Here is a 24,468-nt window from a genome sequence, read left to right as displayed (position 1 = left end):
AACATCAGAGGCAGAACAAAAATATAAGAAATACAAAAATAAGTTGATTAATATTATGAGGACATGTAAGAAGGATTATTATACCAAAATACTAGAAAATAATAAAAACAATGCAAAAGGGATATGGAAAATACTAAATAGTATTATTAGGAAAAGACAAACTAATCCAACTTATCCAGAACATTTTATTGAGAACAACATGACGATGACCAATATGGAAGATGTAGTTGAAGGATTCAACAACTTCTTTGTTAATGTGGGTCCAAAACTGGCCAATGAAATAAATACTACTGTGAAGAAATGTGCTGATGAAGACTGTGAAGAAAGAAACACAAACTCAATCTTTTTGGAAACTGTAGAAAAAAAAGAAATTGTTGATATTGTAAATATGTGTATGAATAAGACTTCAACAGATTGGAATAACATTGATATGACTCTAGTAAAGAAGTTAATAGATGGAATTGTTGATCCACTAACACATATATGTAATTTATCATTCAAAACCGGTACATTTCCTGACAAAATGAAAGTTGCTAAAGTCATCCCATTATATAAAGCTGGTGACAAACATCTTTACACTAACTATAGACCGGTTTCCTTACTCTCTCAGTTCTCAAAAATACTTGAAAAGCTCTTTGTTTCAAGACTGGACAATTTTATTGAAAAGCATAATTTGCTAATGGACAGTCAGTACGGTTTCAGATCAGATCTGAAATCAGATCTTCTATGGCATTAATGGAGTTAGTAGAGGAATTAACCGGATGTATAGATAACAAAAAATATGCAGTTGGTATATTCATTGATCTAAAGAAAGCATTTGATACGATTGACCATGAGATATTGCTCAGAAAGTTGAATGGGTATGGTGTTAGAGGGGTGGCTTTTGATTGGTTGAAAAGTTATATAGGAAATAGGCAGCAATTTGTACAGATGGGTCATCACAAGTCAATGTGCCTAAACATTACCTGTGGTGTCCCACAGGGGTCAGTCCTGGGCCCAAAATGATTTATTCTATACATCAATGACATTTGTAAAGTATCTAATGTATTGAAATTTGTTGTTTTTGCAGACGACACAAATATTTTTTGTTCTGGGAAGAATTTGCAGCAGCTCTTGGAGATGGTTACGAAAGAAATGGGTAAATTAAAATGTTGGTTTGACACAAACAAATTATCTCTAAACTTGAACAAAACTAAATTTATGTTATTTGGAAACAGTAAAATAAACACAGATGTTCAAGTGAAAATTGATCATGTGGAAATAGAAAGAGTTTATGAAAACAAGTTTCTGGGGGTTGTAATTGACCATAAGCTCTGCTGGAAACCCTAGATAAAAATGTTGTGCACCAAGATTGCCAGGAGCCTAGGAATATTAGGTAAAATAAGATGCATACTAAATCAGGAAACACTGTACACTCTGTATTGCACACTTATATTGCCACATCTGATCTACTGTGTGGAAGTATGGGGTAATACTTATAAGAGCACCACACAGAAGATATGCACATTGCAAAAAAAAGCAATACGGTTGGTAAATCATGTTGGGTATCGTGAGCATACTAATCAATTGTTTCTTAAGACACAGACTTTGAAATTTGTGGATATTGTGAAACTTAGAACTGCACTAATAATGTTTAAAGCAAGGAATAATGTACTGCCAAGTAACATACAAAAACTGTTCATGGATAGAGAGGGAAGGTATGAGTTAAGAGGGAAACTTAATCTGAAACAACCCTATGTACGCACTACCCTTAAAAGTTTGTGTGTTTCAGTTTGTGGGGTAACCCTGTGGAATGGTTTAGATGAGGAAACTAAAAGGAGTAAGAACATTGTATTGTTCAAAAACAGATATAAGAAAACACTAATTGATAAGTACAAAACTGAGGATCACTAAAGTGTAATTTTTTTTCTTTTGATTTGTTTATAATTTGTTTTTTCTTTATTCTATTTTTATTTTAACATTGTAAGAGATTTGTTATATTGTGAAGAAAGGGGCAGGACTAGATGAAGTCTTAGACTATTTTCAATAATGAAGACTACTTAACAGCAACGCCCAATCTCGTCATATCACAGTGCACGCCCCCTTTCTTTGAGGTCGTATAACCTATTCATTGTTAGGCTCGCCCCCTTTCTCTGATGCTGTCCCCTCACCCATTCACAGTTTACCACACATGTGGCAATAACCAATCAGCCCAAGGTATTCCTCTCCAGCTGATCCCAATCACCTAATCAGCGTAGTATATCAGGGTCCATGTTTACTCTGTTTGCTATGTGCTGTGTATGTGTCATTCTCAGTTGCTGATCATCATCGCTGAAGCAGTTGTTTTGCCCCACCTCCTCCCCTGACACCACCATCGGTCATGACTCCTGATAGAAGAATTCCCTATGGGGGATTTCCTATCCTATTCTTCACTGACGACGCCCTCTCATCATCTCAGGAGAGCGTCATCATATCATGGAGTCATACGCCAAAATTAATATGTTGTCTCATTAAAGCTTGTTATACTTTCTACTAGTCTCTCATTATTGAAATAAGCATTTGCTTCCTTCTGCTCCTTCTCGAACGTTTTGCTTTTTTGAGATTTGTTAGATTCAAATGTTTATGTTTTGTGTTTTGTGTTTTATCCTTTTTATTGTATTTTATATGGTTGATTGTTCGAGATAAAAATAAACTCAACTCAAAACTCAACCCACCTGCTAACCCACATTGACACTGAACACCCACCTGCTAACCCACATTGACACTGAACACCCACCTGCTAACCCAACATAGACACTGAACACCCACCTGCTAACCCACATAGACACTGAACACCCACCTGCTAACCCCACATAGCCACTGAACACCCACCTGCTAACCCACATAGACACTGAACACCCACCTGCTAACCCAACATAGACACTGAACACCCATGTGCTAACCCCACATAGACACTGAACACCCACCTGCTAACCCAACATAGACACTGAAACACCCGCCTGTTAACCCAACATAGACACTGAACACCCACCTGCTAACCCACATAGACACTGAACACCCACCTGCTAACCCCACATAGACACTGAACACCCACCTGCTAACCCAACATAGACACTGAAACACCCACCTGCTAACCCACATAGACACTGAACACCCACCTGCTAACCCCACATAGACACTGAACACCCACCTGCTAACCCACATAGACACTGAACACCCACCTGCTAACCCACATAGACACTGAACACCCACCTGCTAACCCCACATAGACACTGAACACCCACGTGCTAACCCCACATAGACACTGAACACCCACCTGCTAACCCCACATAGACACTGAACACCCACCTGCTAACCCCACATAGGAGTTATACTTTACCAACACTCTAGGCTAGTATTAGGGGTGGGGGAAAAAATCGATACACCACAGTATCGCGATATTTTGCCTGACGATATTGTATCGATATTTGGACGCCAAGTATCGATATTGAAAAAAAAAAAAAAATTTTTTTTTTTTTTTTTGCAGGCCATGCCAGGCCACCGGGCTACTATAAACTTTAGTTCCAAGGCCAGCAGTAAACAAACGGTAGCATATTTTCATTTTGTTTTAACAGTAACAGTTTTGTCATAACAGTAATTTACAAATTCCCCAGTTACTGAATGGGCTGCACAAGATGTTTTGTGCAAGTGAAGTGAAGTTGCATTGTTCAAAAACTACATAAGTACAGTAGTCCACACACACATCCAGTTAAGGTGGACTGTAAGTAGACTGTAACAAACAGTTCAGTTTGTCAGGTGCATGCAACTATGACATGACTTTATGAAAGTTGTTGGTCTGTCTACTTGACAATGTTGCTGCAATAAAATGGTTGAAGTCAGATGTACAGACTGAAAAATTGTTCTTATATAAACCAGATGTTGACAAAGTTTTCCTTTGGGGACATCATTTGCAGTTGAAAAAGTAAGAAATCGCAATATATCGAAATATCGCAATATTCAATATATCGCAATATCGATATATCGCAATATCGAAAATATCGCAGTATCGCAATACTATCGTATCGTGACTCAAGTATCGTTTCAGTATCGTATCGTGGGCATCTGGTGATTCCCACCCCTAGCTAGTATGGTTAATTTGAACTGAAGGAACTTAGATAACTCTGTATGGTTAATTTGAACTGAAGGAACTTAGATAACTGTATGGGTAATTTGCACTGAAGGAACTTAGATAACTCTGTATGGTTAATTTGAACTGAAGGAACTTAGATAACTCTGTATGGTTAATTTGAACTGAAGGAACTTAGATAACTCTGTATGGTTAATTTGAACTGAAGGAACTTAGATAACTCTGTATGGTTAATTTGAACTGAAGGAACTTAGATAACTCTGTATGGTTAATTTGAACTGAAGGAACTTAGATAACTCTGTATGGTTAATTTGAACTGAAGGAACTTAGATAACTCTGTATGGTTAATTTGAACTGAAGGAAATTAGATAACTCTGTATAGGTTAATTTGAACTGAAGGAACTTAGATAACTGTATGGGTAATTTGCACTGAAGGAACTTAGATAACTCTGTATGGTTAATTTGAACTGAAGGAACTTAGATGAACTGAAGGAACTTAGATAACTCTGTATGGTTAATTTGAACTGAAGGAACTTAGATAACTCTGTATGGTTAATTTGAACTGAAGGAACTTAGATAACTCTGTATGGTTAATTTGAACTGAAGGAACTTAGATAACTCTGTATGGTTAATTTGAACTGAAGGAACTTAGATAACTCTGTATGGTTAATTTGAACTGAAGGAACTTAGATGAACTGAAGGAACTTAGATAACTCTGTATGGTTAATTTGAACTGAAGGAACTTAGATAACTCTGTATGGTTAATTTGAACTGAAGGAACTTAGATAACTCTGTATGGTTCATTTGAACTGAAGGAACTTAGATAACTCTGTATGGTTAATTTGAACTGAAGGAACTTCGATAACTCTGTATAGGTTAATTTGAACTGAAGGAACTTAGATAACTGTATGGTTAATTTGCACTGAAGGAACTTAGATAACTCTGTATGGTTAATTTGAACTGAAGGAACTTAGATAACTCTGTATGGTTAATTTGAACTGAAGGAACTTAGATAACTCTGTATGGTTAATTTGAACTGAAGGAACTTAGATAACTCTGTATGGTTAATTTGAACTGAAGGAACTTAGATGAACTGAAGGAACTTAGATAACTCTGTATGGTTCATTTGAACTGAAGGAACTTAGATAACTCTGTATGGTTAATTTGAACTGAAGGAACTTAGATAACTCTGTATGGTTAATTTGAACTGAAGGAACTTAGATGAACTGAAGGAACTTAGATAACTCTGTATGGTTAATTTGAACTGAAGGAACTTAGATAACTCTGTATGGTTAATTTGAACTGAAGGAACTTAGATAACTCTGTATGGTTAATTTGAACTGAAGGAACTTCGATAACTCTGTATAGGTTAATTTGAACTGAAGGAACTTAGATAACTGTATGGTTAATTTGCACTGAAGGAACTTAGATAACTCTGTATGGTTAATTTGAACTGAAGGAACTTAGATAACGCTGTATGGTTAATTTCAACTGAAGGAATTTATAACTCTGTATGGTTAATTTCAACTGAAGGAACTTAGATAACTGTATGGCGAGATTGAGCTTTTCAGTTAGTGGCAGAGCGCTAGGCTTCATAATATTAGTTTAATCCTCTCTGACCTCTCGCCTTTTTCACTTGGCTTCAGTCTAGCGTTACTTAGACTGATGCAAATGGGGGGGGGGGGGATATGAATAAAAAAACTCTTCAACCTGTAGCAAAATACCTAAATGAAAAAAGTTATATTGTTTGTTTTTACAAGTGGTCTGCCTATGATCCTCTATGGTACCCATAGGCCTGCATACCCTCACTCCTCAGTGCCCTCTGATCTTGCCCGCCCTCTGTCACCACTCAGCCCTATAAGTGTGAATCCTCCATGTTGACAGCAACAGGACACCCCCGCCCGCCCTGAAACATAGCTATGTTGGTTGAGTGTTGAATTAGACATGTGAGCGCTGCCTTGCTCTCCGGTTGCGATCCTTCACCCTCACCCTCGGCCTCTCTCTGCCAGGCTGTAGCGAGCACTCCTCATCCCTTATTAGGTGTAATTCTACCTGCCAACGGGACCCATATGTGGCTGAGGCTCTCAGACGCACTCCGGCCTGACCTGCACCTCTCCAGGCCGGGAATTCCCATCCCAGAGGGGCCTGTCGTGCCCCTGTGAGGCTGGCTCTAATCTAGCTGGTAATTTGAGGCCGGGGCCACGATGGAGGGGCTACGCATCCAGTGGTGGATAGAGTACTGAAAATCTATACTCAAGTAAAAGTACAATTGCTCCCATAAAAAAAAAACACCATTTGAGAAACCTACTCAAGTAAAAGTAAAAAACAACACAAAACCCCAAAAAGTAGGCTAAATGTTACTTTCCATTTTCGTAGTTTTTTTTTTAAAGGGGGGGTATTATTATTTTTATTTATTTTTTCAGGCTATTTTTTAGGCTAATCAAACCAATAAGGAGAGCTTATAGAGTGCCAAAGTCACGCCCTCTTCCGGGTTCGCCATCTGCACCAAGATATTTCATCCGTCATTCATTTTTCCATAGACATTTTGTAAAATGCTTATGAAAATAGTTTTACTTGGTCAAACCAAGCGAGTGCATAACGTGTAACTCATGTCTCTGTAAGCAGAGTGAGGGCGTAAAAGGCGGTGCAGCGGTGAGAGAGAGAGAATATTGGGTCTCAATCCCTTCTCAGCAGGTCTGAAATGAAGTGAGGCGGGAGGGAGAGCAGATGAATAAAAGAAAGCACGGGAGCAAAACGCCTGGCTAAGCCTCTCTCTGATCCTCGGCCGCTGTGTGTTTTACAGCCGCCGGACGTCAGGTGTCTCTGATTTAACACGCAAAGTGCGCGCGCGCGCACGGCGCTCGGTTGCTGACGCCTCCTGTATCCTGCTGGCATAAAAGAATACAGGCCGCCTGCATTTTGTCCACTGCATCATCTTGTACAGGTTTATGGACAATCCCCTAGCAATCCACCCTCCACTTTCCAACCTGGAACTGTGTGTATGCATATTTCTATTTCTATCCCTCTCACAGTAGCATCTGCAGACTTTCAAGCCTATACTGTATAGCCTTTGAGCATCTCAAATCTCCACCACCACTCTGAGGCAGAGGATTTGAGTGAAATTAACATAATTTAGAGTGAGCGTTTGCCAGCCTTACACACACGGACAAACTTCTCCAATATTTTTTATACGGTACTTGAAGTACCTCACTCACACAAACACACACAGACAGACAGACAGACAGACAGACAGACACACACACACACACATACAGACAGACAGACAGACACACACACAGACAGACAGACACACAGACAGACACACGACGCGCGCGCGCGCGCACACACACACACACACACACAAATGTTTTAAAGGCTCTTTTTCAATCTTGATCTGCTCCACAGGGGTAAAGATGAAGAGGACACAGACAAGTTGTCAGATTGATAGCAGACTTATCAAAACATTATTGATTTTCACACTTTCTGGGGCCAGTGCCTATAGCCTGATATCTCAAACTGAGTTGTCAACACTCCATTTCCTTCTTCAGTCTGACATTGCCTCCACTATAACGAGTTTCCATTATGGGAAATCCCCCAGGGGGATTCCATTTCCCCTAACCAATCACTAGACACCAACGTATCCGCTTGAATATAATCTAGTGGGGAGATTGGGGGGGGATCTCCCCTTTGAATAAATCCCTTCAAAGCAGAGTGCTGTTCAGATTATGATTTTATCGATTTAAAACAGCCTCGATAGCAGCATCTATCTCGTCTATAGTGGTCGCCGTTGTTGTTAGGTCTGGCATACTTGAAAACAGCTTGGGTTAGTCCCGCCTGTTGTGCTGCTTATTGACGCTGATTGGCTAATTGTCAGTCCCCCTTGGCACTCATTGGACTGGCTGTTTTTTCAACCGAGGAAATCACTGTTACATGTCACAATGACAGACCAGAAGTCCTGGCCTCCTCCAATGCCAAAGCATTTGACAGAATCATGAAAAGCCAGGAAACTTATCAGAATGGATACAATTGATTAAAAAAGACAGATAAATCTGTACACACACACACACACACACACACACACACACACACACACACACACACACACACACACACACACACACACACACACACACACACACACACACACACACAGCTCCCTTCAACCCTCCCTTTAACTAGACTGGGATACTCCCCACCTTTACGCACAACTCATAACGCTCATGTTCTCACAACAGACACGGAGCAGAGGCACAAATAATTGGCCACTCTGCCTGTGTGTCTAACTCTGCTATTAAAATGTAAGCCCTAAGTGGACTCCACTCCTGCCTGTGTTAGTGTCAGAGCTATCTGCCCATTTAAGAAGCTATCTAGGTGCATGTAGGGCTGCTGGAGCATGAAAGCCGTCTGAGGCGACATGTTAAGAGTTAGACAGACGGGGGAGCGGGGAGAGGTGTGAGGGGGCATATGAATAGGAATACCAGGAGAGGGAGCGCTGCAAAAAAGATATCTTAACAAACAATTTGATCTAGGATAGGATAGGACAGCACTTTATTGATCTAGGATAGGATAGGACAGCACTTTATTGGTCCCCTGGGGGAAATTCAGCTGCCACAGCGGCAAATGACGGACAATGCGGCAAAGAAATAAAGTATGTCAAGTACAAGATAATACAGAAATAAAAGAAATAGCTACTAACAAACAATAAAGGTAATCGACATCATATACCAGGCTCATTCACTGTTTATACTTATCCCTAGGAAAAGTAATGCACTATAATTCATATACAGTATAATCTCTCGAGACAGACTTTCGACTTGCATCGAAAATTTGTCAGCAGGCCCCGTCAAAAGTGGGCTGTGCTTTACCCGATCAAAATGAAGTGAACGTGACCGGTGTGTAGTCAAAACTTACCATTTTCAGCGTATAGCAAGTTGCTACTTGCTACTAGCAATGAGCTAGAGTTGTTATTGTTGTTTCATAGCGACGGGCGGATTTGAGAGCGACACTCAAGGAGCGGAAAAGAAATCCATTAATAGGTAGAGCCGGTCGGTTGGAACCAATGGCAGAGCTTGCAGGGAGCTGCTGACCACGCTTCTTGAGCTGCTCTTTAGTTCCTGTTCCACCACATTGAAACGGGGCTGCCCCCAGAGGTTAGAGATTATTATTTATTTATTTTTTAACCGATGGGTTCCCAGATTGTATACATGCGCGTGCGTTTGCCTTCGATGCCGACGGCCAGGGTTTGATTCCACCATAAGCCACATAAAAATAAAAATAAAAACATTTTTTTTATTAAAGGTATACTATGCAACTATTTAATTAAAAATATTTTATCCACTCATACAAAAGTTTTCCCTCTAAATAATCACTTCTCACCCATTAGAATTGTGTGGTGCTGGTGTTTATGTGCAGAGACGCTGCCCCGTGTGTATTTTCGTGGTTGGACATTGTTTTGCTGTGTTCTGTGTTTATGTGGTTGAGTGAGCTTGACAATACATAGGGAAGAGAGCCCCAGAAAACCATTGAAACGCAGGATTAAAAGTTTTTTTCTGATAGTTTCACAGTGGTTATGTTATAAAAGCACAAAATAAACAGACACATACCTCCATCCATCCAGGTATGAGGTCCAAACAGCTCGCAAAATGCTCTGAGAAGAAGCTCTATTTCCTGGTTTTAATCCGGGCTAATATTGTTGTATATTATATACAACAATAGAGACAACAGAGATAGTGCAAATTATGTAAATAATAAATGCAATCCATGACTGAGGTACTAGTATCCCTGTGCAGTCAAGAGTTGAAGTTATAGTGGCAGTCAGAGATCCAGGGTCCAAGTGACTGATTGTGCAGGTTGGGTGGAGGGTGGGGGTCTGGGACATGGCCCAGGTAGTGAGTCTTAAAACCTTTTGTAAAACAAGTGAAAAACCAATGGGATCACATCATCTAATTGTTTTTCCTTTGCAAATAAAGTTTGAGGATGTTTTCAAGTGACATAATCTCGATGGCACTGGAATGATCTGCTGTAGAAAACGCCTGAAGCTACTGTATATACTGCAGTGGAAACGTGAAAAATAGAGGTGCGTACCTCCGCCAAATCCATTTGGAACTTAGATGCCTTTTTGTGATGGCCCATTACCATGCCCCCTTTTGGCCAGTGGGCATGGAAAGTTAATTATTTCTAAGTTGGTGCCTGTTTTTCTAATCCGTTCATAACTTTTTGAGATATCCTGCTGACAAACAGGGGCAAATGCTTTTTGATGGAGGTAAACCTCATCTCATTGACAAAATTCACTTCTATCTATCTATTTTCTATATATAAATTTGGCAATGTGGACTCTGTTTCTCTGTTTCAAGAATTTTGGCCGGCCACAGCTATGCCATTTTACATGTGATCGGGCTGAAACTTTCAGGGGGTGTAAAGGGCACCATTGCGGGTGACCTGACGGAGCCAGATCTTTTAATTAGGGCAGATGAATTGCCCTAATTGCCCTAACATCAGTGATGTCATTAGTGATGTCATACATAGGCATTGGGACATCATTGTGACATCACTGATAATGTCATCAGTGACACACACACACGAGAGCCAATAGGGCAGGCGAGGCCACGCAGTAGCTGAGCTGCGTATATATGCGAGGGCCAGCTCGGTGAGCCCACGCAGCGGGCGAGCCTAGGAACCGAGCCTAGTATTTTAAAGGTGCAATACATAAGACTTTTACTTCTGTTGGGTGATACCGCAGTGCGATTACTCCGAGAGGTGTTGAGATTTCTGGCTTTTGTAACTCACTTTAAACTCACCCTTTGCCCTAAGTCTGCTCCTTCTTAAGGCTGCTCTTTAGGGGAATTCTGCCAAACAACTCCAGCACTCATTTTAATGCACATTTATTTATCTACTGTTAAGTGCTATTGTTTATTATGCATTGTTGTTGCACTTTTATTACTGCCATTGGCCCTCATCACTTTTATTTGTTGTGTATGGTGTGCATTGTCTTTTATGCCAGTGCCAAAGACAAATTTCCATTTTATGTCAATTTAATGGACTGTAGGCTGAGTTTTTTTTGGCCTCTGGTATATTTTTCCAACATGAAATTACAACTTCGCTAGAGGTGTTACATCCAATTCTGCTCTAATTAGCTAGCTTACTATCTCTATTGTGAAAAGACAACTTTATTATTTAGGTCAATTACAGGCTGCAATACTGTGCCAGAAACCTGTGGATGTTGCTGCAACTCCTCGGTCACTGATAGAGTTCGATAAATGTCACAGATTGCTTAATTCCCCTTTAGAGAGATTCAATCAGGCGTTAAGATGGATGTGTTTTAGAGTCAGATGCGTAGCCTGGTAAACCAGCCGGTCACGTGAACTCACATTTCATTTCGTTCTACGTTCCCGTCTGGCCTGAAGCCAGGCTTCACCCAGTGTTTTGCAGTGGGCGGAAGTTGGGCGGGTGTACTTGCCTTGACAGACAACTCCTTCAGCCAATCAGCGTTGGATCCAGTCATACCCAAGTCCTCTAGGGAGAACGGCAAAAACATATTTTCTGCCCAGAAACTCAGCTGTTGCATACTCCTGTACTTGTTTAATTGTTGTTATTGAGTGTATTTCTGCAATAATTGCACTTTATGGCTGTTTAAACTAGATGAACGCTGACATTACTCCTCGGGGCGCACAGGCAAGATACGCATTACTGTTTTGCTAGTTACGATGTCAACTACGAGGCGGGTTGCTGATTGGCTCGTCCGCTTTGCAGTTTCTGCAGAAAGCAGTCCCAGAGTTGAGGCCAGACGGTCTGGTAGAATGAAATGAAATGTGAGTTCACGTGACCAGCTGGTTTACCAGGCTATCAGATCCGTGTGGTGTATTCAAAACTGTAATCTGATTTGGCATGTTCGATGTCAATATGACACCCAATCTCTTTCAGGATCACCTAAGGAGGATATTCATCTTTCCCTTAGCTTAGGTAATGTATTCAGCAGCAGTTAAAGGGCCACGTTGATGATTTTCAACCAGCTTTTTATCATTACAAAATCAGTAGTATCATGCAAATGTTTAACTTCCCTCCATCTTGCCTAAACCGAGAGCTCCCCATTCATTCGCAGAAGTTCCTGCACCAAATGATGTCATAATGATGTCATTTGGTGTAGGAAGTACTGTGAATGAAGGTAGAGAGAGAGAGCAATAATGACAGTGATAGTAATAGTGATACTGATAGTGACAATGACAATAAGATACCATGGCAAAACTGTTGCAAATGACATAACCATGACATCATTTGGACCAGGAAGTTCTGTGAATGAAGGGGAGCTCTCGGTCCAGGCAAGATAGAGGGAAGTTAAACATTGTTAATTTGCATATACTACTGATTTTATAATGATACACAGCTGGTTGGAAGCAAAATGTCACAGATTGCCGGTAGCGCCTGTTGTGTTTGCTAGCCTCTGTTTATGGCTGTTTGTCCATGTTGCCTCTAGGCGAGTGAGCTTCTCTGATGCCCCCCCCCCCCCCCCCATTATCTCCCTCTCCACTCCTGTCTCTATTTGCTCAACTTGAGAAGGAGAGTTTCTCCACCTGAGGCAAACTAATAACACTTGTAGACAGGTCATGCAGTGTGAGCACACCTGTGTGTGTGTGTGTGTGTGTGTGTGTGTGTGTGTGTGTGTGTGTGTGTGTGTGTGTGTGTGTGTGTGTGTGTGTGTGTGTGTGTGTGTGTGTGTATAGCATGTGTGTCTGTGTTTGATCTTTTCCAGGCTTAGCTGTAGTTGATCCTACTCCTTCAAGGCATTTCTGTATAAACACACGGTTACCTCATTTGACTTCCTCCAAGGTCTGCAAGCCAGCATGGTATCAGTGAAATTGAAAAGGGGGGAAAACACCTCCATATATTTCATTGTACATTATGATAGATTAGATAGAGTGATGCTCATTCCTGCCATTGTGGGGGTTATATGTTTGGCCCTACAGTGTAGTTTTTTGTTTTTTTTATCCTGGCTATCCTGATGCAGTAGATATAGCCCAGGCTGAGACAATGCTTTTGAGTTTTTCTTCCTTATTAGGGACTTAAAACAAGATTCACCCACAGTTCTTCTTCTAAATGCACCCAGAGCTCCGAATCCATTAGCGGTTATCACCCCAATCATGCCGGAGAAAGGAGGCAATCTTCTGAGCAGCGAGGAGGAGGAGGGGGGTGGGCGGCTGGGCGGGCGATGGGGTGGGTGAGTTCCCCATCGCAGGGTTAAGAGGGCCAGACATGCTCCACAGTGAAAATCACTCTGCCCCATCCATAACGGGCACCACATAGGTGGTGATACTTGTGACTGGGATTGTGTGTGTGTTTGTGTGTGTGTGTGTGTGTGTGTGTGTGTGTGTGTGTGTGTGTGCATCGTGTTGCGTGGACATGGAAGGGAAGGAAGGACCACAAGGAGTCTTAAAAGCTTTCTTGAACTGCACAGCTCTCGTGAATCTCCATCACTGCTGTTTTTAGCCTGATTGCCTTCCTTTCAGCGCTCTGTGCTTATTTCATTTCTGCTCAAGCCTTTGTTATCCATGTCTGAGCTCTCCGTACTCTCATGGTCAACGAGGAAAAAACCTAGAAGCTAGATTTTTGACAATTAGTGTCTTGTTATTTCAATTTGGGAAAGGTTGCCTGCGGACAGGCGGGATGAGATCTGGGCAAACTAAATCAAATTAACTTCAGAGTCATGAACAGTGCAATTACTTTTTATTTCCCCCAATCACCTCTTCCTCAATAATTCTGTTTGCAGTGTTGGCCTCAGAACCACCTAGCACTTTTTTCTCTCTTGCAGATCAAAGGATGCTGGACATAAAAGGAAAGTGACCATACAGCCAGTTGGTCAGCTTTATGAACTGTTCATTTGATAACCCCAAAACCCCAAATCCTCGAACAAGTATAGAGGTTTTGAATAAATTCTTCTTATGTGCAGCCATCATTGTGCCAGGTTTAATGTTGTTACAGCACTATAACTACTGTAGCTCTTCCTCAGTCACATCTGGGAAGGAGAGGTTTGCTGAAAACGTCACACAGAAAATAAAAACCTTCAACCAGGAGCTACTTGGTGTGCGGATCCTCTTTGTTTCAACTTTATAAGGTATTTTTGATCCAGCAGCCATGGCATTGGGTGTGTGTCTTTTTTTATACTATGTTTAGTTGCAGCACTAACTATGAATGTTTTTTATACTATGTTTAGTTGCAGCACTAACTATGAATGTTTTTTATACTATGTTTAGTTGCAGCACTAACTATGAATGCCAAGTTGGCAGAGTGATGAAAAAATAGGTTGATTTGGCAGACACACCACTTTTTCTTTTTCTATTTTCCATATTTTCAAATAGCCTAACAGTAGAGACATCAAAACTATGAAATAACACAAATGGAAGTATGCACTGAGCCCCACAAAAGTGTTAAACAAGTCAAAACTACATTTTTGATTTGCCTTGATGGAAAGACAAAGGCTTTGGAAAGAAATTCATACATAGGATCAGCCTAACTATTTATATTTGTCTAATTTCAATCTGCCAACTTTTTATGACCATGGGAAGTAATGTTGCATTTGCCAATAAATTGGTGCGGCTGCTGCCGGGGTTTCTCTCTCTTTCTCTGTCAGTGCTTCACGCAAACGCACACACAGCGCATAGGGTTTGCTTGTCATTTATCATGGCGCATGCTGAATCTGGCCCGGGTGGGCGGAGTCAGCACTTAATATCACAACGACTACACCGCAGCGTGCATAATTGGATATGCAAATTAGCATGTGATGTCATCTAGCGACTTTCTAAGCAGCCAATAGCTACTTTCCTTGGAAAAGATTTGGCAACACAGATTTCAAGCATTTAAGCAGAAGCCTTCAGAGATCAGAATGGCTTCAGGAGAATGAAAATCTTAGCACATTCAATCAGGTGGGTCCACACTTTTAACTAGTGTAGGCTGCATTAGAGATATTCTGATGTGATGGCTGATGGACGACTTCTCTAAAGGTGCTGACAGGGTTCTGCGCAGCCTCGACTTGGAGCCTTGCCGCCGACTAACGGCGACAGCGAGACTGTGCATACTTGAACGTAACTCGGCGCGTTGGCTGCGGTACACGTCCAAAACACTAGGTGGCTTGTGGTACACTTATGTCCGTTACATATGACGTTATCGTGCCGTTTACCAAGAACTTGCAATCATGTCGGTGGGGGGACATAAAAATAAATAAAAAAATACTAGCTTAACTTTACCACTATTCCTTCAGATGTTGTAGTTGTCATAGACTGTGTTGCATAGTTGATTGCTCTATTGCTGACAAAAATGTGTTATTGTAAGTCCCTTTGGATAAAAGCGTCTGCCAAATGACGTAATGTAATGTAATGTAATGTAATTGTCCCTCCATTTCAAAACTCATTTCGGTGAGCCTGCAGAAGGCTTTGCTAGATGAGGGACAAGCACTGTTAAATGAGGAAATGGCATTTCCTCATTCCTCACAACAAGTACTTCAGCGAATATGTGCGCGGCCCAAGGCAGCGGCCAATCACAGCTCTCGTGCTGGTCACGTCACATCCGGCGTTGCCGGCGATTTCGCGTGAGCATAATTTGCGCTTAAGCTCTCAGTCACCTTTGCTTAGTTAATTTAATTTAGTTAATTTCTCCTCCTCTGCAGGCAGACAGACAGGCAGACCGGCAGGCAGGCAGTCAGGAAAGCAGACAGGCAGGCAGGCAGACAGACAGGGAGGCAGACAGACAGGGAGGCAGACAGGCAGGCAGACAGACAGACAGGGAGGCAGACAGGCAGGCAGACAGACAGACAGACAGACAGACAGACAGGGAGGCAGACAGACAGGGAGGCAGACAGACAGGGAGGCAGACAGGCAGGCGCAGACAGACAGGCAGGCCGACAGACAGGGAGGAAGGCGGACAGGCAGGCAGACAGACAGGCAGCTAGATAGACAGGCAGACAGACAGATATAGACAGACAGGCAGACAGGCAGCTAGACAGACAGACAGGCAGGTAGGCAGGGAGTTTCCTGCACAGAGATATGGCTGAGTGCTCACTGGACCCTCATTTCCTTTTAGTGATTTTGGAGTGGAGTCAATTATAAACTCGAATAGCCAAACTTTAAAAAAGCCTTTTCCATTGTTTTTAGAAGACTTTCCCGCTGGATTATAATTGGCTTGGTAATATGCAGAGCCTTTTATCCTGCTCATAAAAGCTGATGGCAAGTTGTATTGGTGTTGGTGAGCTGAGTGAGATGATTGGGAGAATATAGGTGGCTTTGAGGGAATCCATAGACTGTATAAAAATATGGACATTCTGAAGCCTCCAGTTTGGCATTTTGCCAGCTGCCATCTTGGTTCTCAAAATCAGTGGTTTCCCACAGAGCTGCAACAATGCCTGCTATTGGTCCGTGATTGGCGAGTTGCGCGATCGCTGGACAGAGGATCTGTCAATCACGCCCCAAAACATAGTCTGCTTTAACGTCTATTTTATATAAAAATCCCCACCCCATACTATTTTCTTTATTTTTATTTTTTTTGGGTGCCATAACGGAAGACAGGTGTGGAAGACATGCCTGTATGGAAGACAGGTGTGGAAGACAGGCCTGTAGGAAAGACAGGTGTGGAAGACACGCCTGTATGGAAGACAGGTGTGGAAGACAGGCCTGTAGGGTGTTAGGATGACGTCATCATTCCTACGTTGACGTCATTCCTACTATGATGTCATCGATCACTGATGATGTCATGATTCATAAGCGGTGAATCATGACATCGCTGGTGATGTCACAACACATGTGATGTCATAACACAGGTGATGTCATATTCGAGTCTATAAGGGTCTGCTCCTGCAGGCCTGGGCCAAGGATTCATAATCTAAACTAGGGTCATACCAATCCCAAGCAACGCCTGCAACCTGCAATTCCTGCAACCAGCACCTTCTGCAATCTCTCTGCGACCGTTCCCAAACCCCGAACAGTGCAGCCCCTGCCATCAAGCTATCCAGTTCCACAACTCCCCTACTCCTGGAGAGTGTCTTGGCCCTCAACGACCCGCGAGTAGATCCACATGTCTGACACCGATCCTGACATAGGGAAGACAGGTGCAGAAGACAGGCCTGTAGGGAAGACAGGTGCAGAAGACAGGCCTGTAGGGAAGACAGGTGCAGAAGACAGGCCTGTATGGAAGACAGGTGTGGAAGACAGGCCTGTAGGGAAGACAGGTGCAGAAGACATGCCTGTAGGGAAGACAGGTGCAGAAGACAGGCCTGTAGGGAAGACAGGTGCAGAAGACAGGCCTGTAGGGAAGACAGGTGCAGAAGACAGGCCTGTATGGAAGACAGGTGTGGAAGACACGTCTGTATGGAAGACAGGTGTGGAAGACAGGCCTGTAGGGAAGACAGGTGCAGAAGACAGGCCTGTAGGAAAGACAGGTGCAGAAGACACACCTGTATGGAAGACAGGTGTGGAAGACAGGCCTGTAGGGAAGACAGGTGCAGAAGACAGGCCTGTAGGGAAGACAGGTGCAGAAGACAGGCCTGTAGGAAAGACAGGTGCAGAAGACATGCCTGTAGGAAAGACAGGTGCAGAAGACAGGCCTGTAGGGAAGACAGGTGCAGAAGACATGCCTGTAGGAAAGACAGGTGCAGAAGACAGGCCTGTAGGGAAGACAGGTGCAGAAGACAGGCCTGTAGGGAAGACAGGTGCAGAAGACATGCCTGTAGGAAAGACAGGTGCAGAAGACAGGCCTGTAGGGAAGACAGGTGCAGAAGACAGGCCTGTAGGGAAGACAGGTGCAGAAGACAGGCCTGTAGGGAAGACAGGTGCAGAAGACAGGCCTGTAGGGAAGACAGGTGCAGAAGACATGCCTGTAGGAAAGACAGGTGCAGAAGACACGCCTGTAGGGAAGACAGGTGCAGAAGACACGCCTGTATGGAAGACAGGTGCAGAAGACACGCCTGTATGGAAGACAGGTGCCAAACGGTTGAGCAATTTGTGAAGTTCATTCCTTTTGTGTCAATCTCACTTTGGTAATTGTGGAGCAGGTCGTGTAGGGAAGGAGGGGAAGAGGGTGAAAAATATATCGCTTCCTCAAAAACATGGCAGGTTTAATTTGTCAATCTGGATGAAAATTGGCCAGTGAGGAAAAAACAAACGGCGGTCACATGTGCCGATGGTACCAATTGGTCAGGGGGAAGATTGAGGAGGCAGTCTGGAGATAGCTCACATCTCCATAAATCATGTTGACAATTGACTTGAACCAAAAGAGGAGGAGCTCTCCCATAAAGCCAGTGTGAGGCTGATATCTCTCCCTCTGCCCAGAGACAGATCGACAGCCAGATGCATCTTGGACCACAATTAGAAACTGCTCTCATTTTCAACACATCCACGCATCTAGTGTGCGATAACAACACATTTGCAATGCTTTTCCCCGCAACATATGTTAATAACAGCAGATAATGTGCCAATATGTGTTGTTGTTTTCTATTCTGGCGACATCTTTGATGCTAATCGCTTGTTGCTGTGGTGTGTCTGCACTGCACTTCCCAGAGATGACCTGTCAATCAAACAGTGTGTGGGAGTTTTCTGTTGACGCAGTGTGAGTTTCTGTTTTCTTTGTCTGTCTCAGCCATGGTGGCTATCGCTGCTCATAACTACCCAGTTAGACCAGCAGCTCTATAAGTCAGTCTGTCGGTTGGTCGGTCGGTCCACAAAAACACAGTGTTCGCGAGGCTGTAATTTGGCATGGAGGTCAAGTGTGTGTGTGTGTGTGTGGGGGGGGGGGGGGTGGATGGCTGTGTGTTGGGTGGGTGTCAGGGTGGGAATTACACGGAGGCTGCCTCCATTGCCCCTCCCACTGGCCGTGATGCCCTGAGATCTCTAAGGCCACATTGCAGTGCCCTGCTACCGTCAGTTGCTTTAAAAGAAACAGTGGTCTGGGCATCCGGGTAGTGCAGCGGTATATTCCCTGCCTGCCAACACATGGGGCGCAGGTTCGTGCCCTTGTGTTACAGCCGGCTTGGTCGGGCGTTCATACAGGCATGATTGGCTGTGTCTGCGGGTGGGAAGCCGGATTAGGGGTATTTGTGCTGGTCGCTGCACTAGCGCCTCCTCTGGTGATAGTGGAGCAATGTGAATGGCGGGAGTGTTTGGGGCCACGGTGGAGGTATCGGCGACGGCGGAGGATGCCAGCAGTGCGAGCAGTGATGAGGGCAGTGGGGGGTAACCGGTAGTTATTGTTAAGAAGTAAAAGTTGATGGGAGGAGTAGTGGAGGTGGACGGGGGGGAGGTAGGGAGACCAGGGTGTACCATGCAGCAGAAGGGTGGGGTTAGCGGGGATAGAAAGGGTTAGTAATGTTAGTAGAAAGGAGAGAGGGTTTAGTAGGGGAGCCATAGGGATAGATAGATAGTGCGTGAGTGGGATGTAACATTAGCAGCAGTGGGAGTAAGCACGGGGGGTGGGTGAGCTACTCACGGTACCGAGGGGAATTGGATGAGTGCAGCCAGGGGAAGATGAAGTCCAGAGGAAAGGGGAAATCCGGGAAAATGAGTGGTCCAGTAAAAATAAAAAATTAAGTAGAAGTCCGAGTGTGAAAAATCCAGAAAACGTTAGCGGGACAGAGCAAGCAGGGCAGCCCCAAGCAGGCCAGGTGTAGCGCTAGCCGGCGGCTAACAGGTGTTGTTGTTGGCTAGCGTTAGCCGGCTAGCAGGGGGCAGGGAGAGTGAAGTAGCGAAGACAGACAGACACGATGAACAGGGGAAGACAGATAAAGATAAAACAAACAAAAGTCGGCGGGGAAACAGAAGAAAATAGGTGAAAAGCAAAAGAAAACTGACTGACTGACAGAGGAGCGGCAGCCACACACGCAACAGTACAGGAAGTGACGACAAGATGACACGAGATGAAGGTGTGTGTTTGTGTTCATGCCTATTGGCTAAAAGGAGGCGGTGGGCAATTTCAAAATGCAGGATGGCAGGGGCAGAGGGCTGAAATTTGGCATGGAGGTCATGTGTGTGTGTGTATGTTCAATGGGGGAGGGGGGCAAATTTCAAAATGGATGGCAGGAGCAGAGGGCATGGAGGTCAAGTGTGAAAGTGTGTGTTTCTGTTCATGCCAATTTGCTAAAGGTGTGTGTGTGTGTCTGTGTGTGTGTGTGTGTGTGTGTGTGTGTGTGTGTGTGTGTGTGTGTGTGTGTGTGTGTGTGTGTGTGTGTGTGTGTGTTCGGGGGCTTCAAAATGCAGGGTGCAGAGGCAGAGTATGGGTGGGGTGCCCCCATCCTGCATTTTGGAAATTTGCAGTTGAAGTTGAATCATTATTGGTTCATGAATTGGTGAAAAAGAGTCACAATATGTAGCTATATGGAAACGTCAGATTGTTACTATAATATAGGCTATGTAACAAGCAACAGAAAATGTGGGTGGTGACAACTGCTGAGGTTATGATAGAAGAAAAGTAATCCATTACAGATGAGTTAGTGTAGGAGTACTCTATTGGTAATGCGGGGTGTCACAGTATGCAGAGCCAGTGATGGCTTCACTTCAATTGGCTGTAAGAAAAGAAAAGAAAAGAAAGTAAAGAGAAAAATGCCTTCCACAGGCATGTGGGTTTCAAACTCATTATAATGTTTGACATTTGACTGAGATTTGAGTATGGAATTCATTCTGACAGGCTTAAAGTGATTCGAGTATGGTCTTACTTTGGAAGATTTGTTCCCGGCACTTTTAGTAACAAAAAAGACGTGCTGTGCTGAAAAAGCTGCGTTATTGTGAAGAGGGAATATGCCTCTTGAGCTCTCTCACAAACAAGTCTCTCTCATATACAGTACAGTAGTGTATTCAAATCATGACACCAAGTCAGTCGGTGTGCATGCCTCTCTCTCTGTCCCTCTCTCTCTCTGATCTCTCCCTCTCTCTCTCTCTCTCTCTCTCTCTCTCTGTAGGTAGTTCACACTGTTCTGTTTCTGCAGGTTTCAACAGATGTTGATTCAAACGTTGAACAGATGACAGACTTAGCCAACAGCCGAGGAGACAAATCCAAAATCACAGTCCGATGCCCCAACTCTCTCTCTCTCTCTCTCACACACACACACACACACACACACACACACACACACACACACACACACACACACACACACACACACACACACACACACACACACACACACACACCATACTGAAGTTCTAGCATTTCAACTGGCACATCCACATGGGTTGACCATAAACACACACACACACACACACACACACACACACACACACACACACACACACACACACACACACACACACACACACACACACACACACACACACACACACACACACACACACACACACACACATCTTATCTTTCTCTATTTGAATACCACTCAATCATCACTCATGTAAGCCCATTTATCCCTTTATTCCTCCACAACAAATGTTCTCCAAAGACAGAATGTTGTAAGAAATACAATAAAATCTCAAATTATAAATTTAAATTATATATTGTGTCCGGCGACTGCTCTGAGTGGAGATGGATCAGGGGGAGCGTTGTATGGTCGGAGCAGGAAATAAACTGTGCTGCCGCGTTTTCCTTGGAAAAGTAATTTACTTCAATTGCTCATAAAAATAAAAATAAACATGCTAGGATGCCAGATGTGTAAAGCTGTCTGTGTTGAAAACGACAGATTAGAGTGTCCACTGAGCAAATAAAACATGACTCTTACAGTAAGGTTTTAACCATTTTGATAGGCTTCTGACATAATTCTGTTAGCATCCATTACCCGCAACAAAACAGATTGAAAATGTCCATATTCTGATTAGTACATTTACATTTTTACTGGAGGCTTTTAGCTGATTTTCTCATCCAGTGAGCGAGGAAGAGGTTTACAGTGAGTGAGGAAGTGGTTTACAGTGAGTGAGGAAGAGATTTACAGTGAGTGAGGAAGGGGTTTACAGTGAGTGAGGAAGAGATTTACAGTGAGTGAGGAAGGGGTTTACAGTGAGTGAGGAAGAGATTTACAGTGAGTGAGGAAGAGGTTTACAGTGAGTGAGGAAGAGGTTTACAGTGAGTGAGGAAGAGATTTACAGTGAGTGAGGAAGAGGTTTACAGTGAGCGAGGAAGGGGTTTACAGTGAGTGAGGAAGAGGTTTACAGTGAGCGAGGAAGGGGTTTACAGTGAGTGAGGAAGAGGTTTACAGTGAGTGAGGAAGGGGTTTACAGTGAGTGAGGAAGAGGTTTACAGTGAGCGAGGAAGGGGTTTACAGTGAGCAAGGAAGAGGTTTACAGTGAGTGAGGAAGAGGTTTACAGTGAACGAGGAAGATGTTTACAGTGAGCGAGGAAGAGATTTACAGTGAGTGAGGAAGAGATTTACAGTGAGGGAGGAAGAGATTTACAGTGAGTGAGGAAGAGATTTACAGTGAGTGAGGAAGAGATTTACAGTGAGTGAGGAAGAGGTTTACAGTGAGTGAGGAAGAGGTTTACAGTGAGTGAGGAAGAGATTTACAGTGAGGAAGAGGTTTACAGTGAGTGAGGAAGAGGTTTACAGTGAGCGACGAAGGGGTTTACAGTGAGCGAGGAAGGTTACAGTGAGTGAGGAAGAGATTTACAGTGAGTGAGGAAGAGGTTTACAGTGAGTGAGGAAGAGATTTACAGTGAGCGAGTAAGAGATTTACAGTGAGGAAGAGGTTTACAGTGAGTGAGGAAGGGGTTTACAGTGAGGAAGAGGTTTACAGTGAGTGAGGAAGGGGTTTACAGTGAGTGAGGAAGAGCTTTATAGTGAGTGAGGAAGAGGTTTACAGTGAGTGAGGAAGAGGTTTACAGTGAGTGAGGAAGAGGTTTACAGTGAGTGAGGAAGGGGTTTACAGTGAGCGAGGAAGAGGTTTACAGTGAGCGAGGAAGAGGTTTACAGTGAGTGAGGAAGAGGTTTACAGTGAGTGAGGAAGGGGTTTACAGTGAGCGAGGAATAGGTTTACAGTGAGCGAGGAAGAGGTTTACAGTGAGTGAGGAAGAGGTTTACAGTGAGTGAGGAAGAGGTTTACAGTGAGTGAGGAAGAGGTTTACAGTGAGCGAGGAAGAGGTTTACAGTGAGCGAGGAAGAGGTTTACAGTGAGCGAGGAAGAGGTTTACAGTGAGTGAGGAAGAGGTTTACAGTGGTAAATGGTAAATGGCCTGCATTTATATAGCGCTTTTATCCAAAGCGCTTTACAATCAGTAGATAGTCTACATTCACCCATTCATACACCGATGGCGGCAGGCTGCCACGCAGGGTGCCTACACACCATCGGGAGCAAGGAGGGTTAAGTGTCTTGCCCAAGGACACAACGACAGCAGCTGGGAGGAAGCGGGGATCGAGCCGCCAACCCTTGCGTCATTGGCCGACCCGCTCTACCTCCTGAGCTAAAGCCGCCTACAGTGAGTGAGGAAGTAACAAAGTACAACTACTGTATAGCTACTTAAGTCAAATTTTCAGGCATCAGTATTTTACTAGTATTTATTTTACTTTTTACTTTTATTCCCTACATTTTAACACAACATCTGTATTTTCGATTCCTTACATGTTCAAAACAGGCTTGTTACTTTAGTTTTAATGCACGACAGATAAAAACATAATGTTTGTCTGTCTCTCTCGTCTCATGCTATCCCAGCTTTCACACTATACCGCTCCCTCTCTTCATGCACGGTCTAGCTCGCTCGACCACTTCTCTCTCTCTCTCTCTCTCTCTAGTGTAGTGTGTAAGGGGGGAGAAGGAGTAGAGGTAATTTTAAGGATTTTAATAGGATAATTGAACATTTTTGTGGGGAAGAAATATCACAAATTATTAATTAATTATAGTTTTTATATACATCTTAAACCACGTTTGGAGTGGATCTTTTAAGTTTAGTCTTTGATAGTCTTTGAATTATATTAATATGACATGATGTTCAGTTAGCTTTGCACATAAACAGCCGGTAGAAATGTCCTTCAATGGCTACAGTACATTTCAGCCTGTACTTTTTTTATTTCACTTGAGTAAATACATTTAATCAGTACTTCTACTTGTACCAGTCTTTTTTTTTTTAACATAAGTAACTGTACTTTACTTGAGTAAAGAACAAGTACTTTTCACATCTCTGGTTGTCCGGCATCATTAAGTGAAGTAGAAGTAGATGGATGGGAAGTGGTACACCAAAAACTAAATCACATCACTTCATCACATAATTACTGCTGGAACACTGGACATCACAGCCTGAGGAGATCTAACACTGTCTCAGATCCCCTGAGCTGGGATTTCTCTTTAAAAGATCCTTAGATCCTTGGATCACTATCCAGGTTTTTAATGATTACCATTCAGACGTGTAAAGGAGTTCATGTGGCTCTCGCCAGCTATGCTCATTGGCCTTGAAATCAATAA

The sequence above is a fragment of the Poromitra crassiceps genome (genome assembly GCF_964638095.1).
Source record: "Poromitra crassiceps genome assembly, chromosome: 2".
NCBI classification, from domain to species: Eukaryota; Metazoa; Chordata; class Actinopteri; order Beryciformes; family Melamphaidae; genus Poromitra; species Poromitra crassiceps.
Note: the sequence above shows the minus strand (reverse complement) of the source record.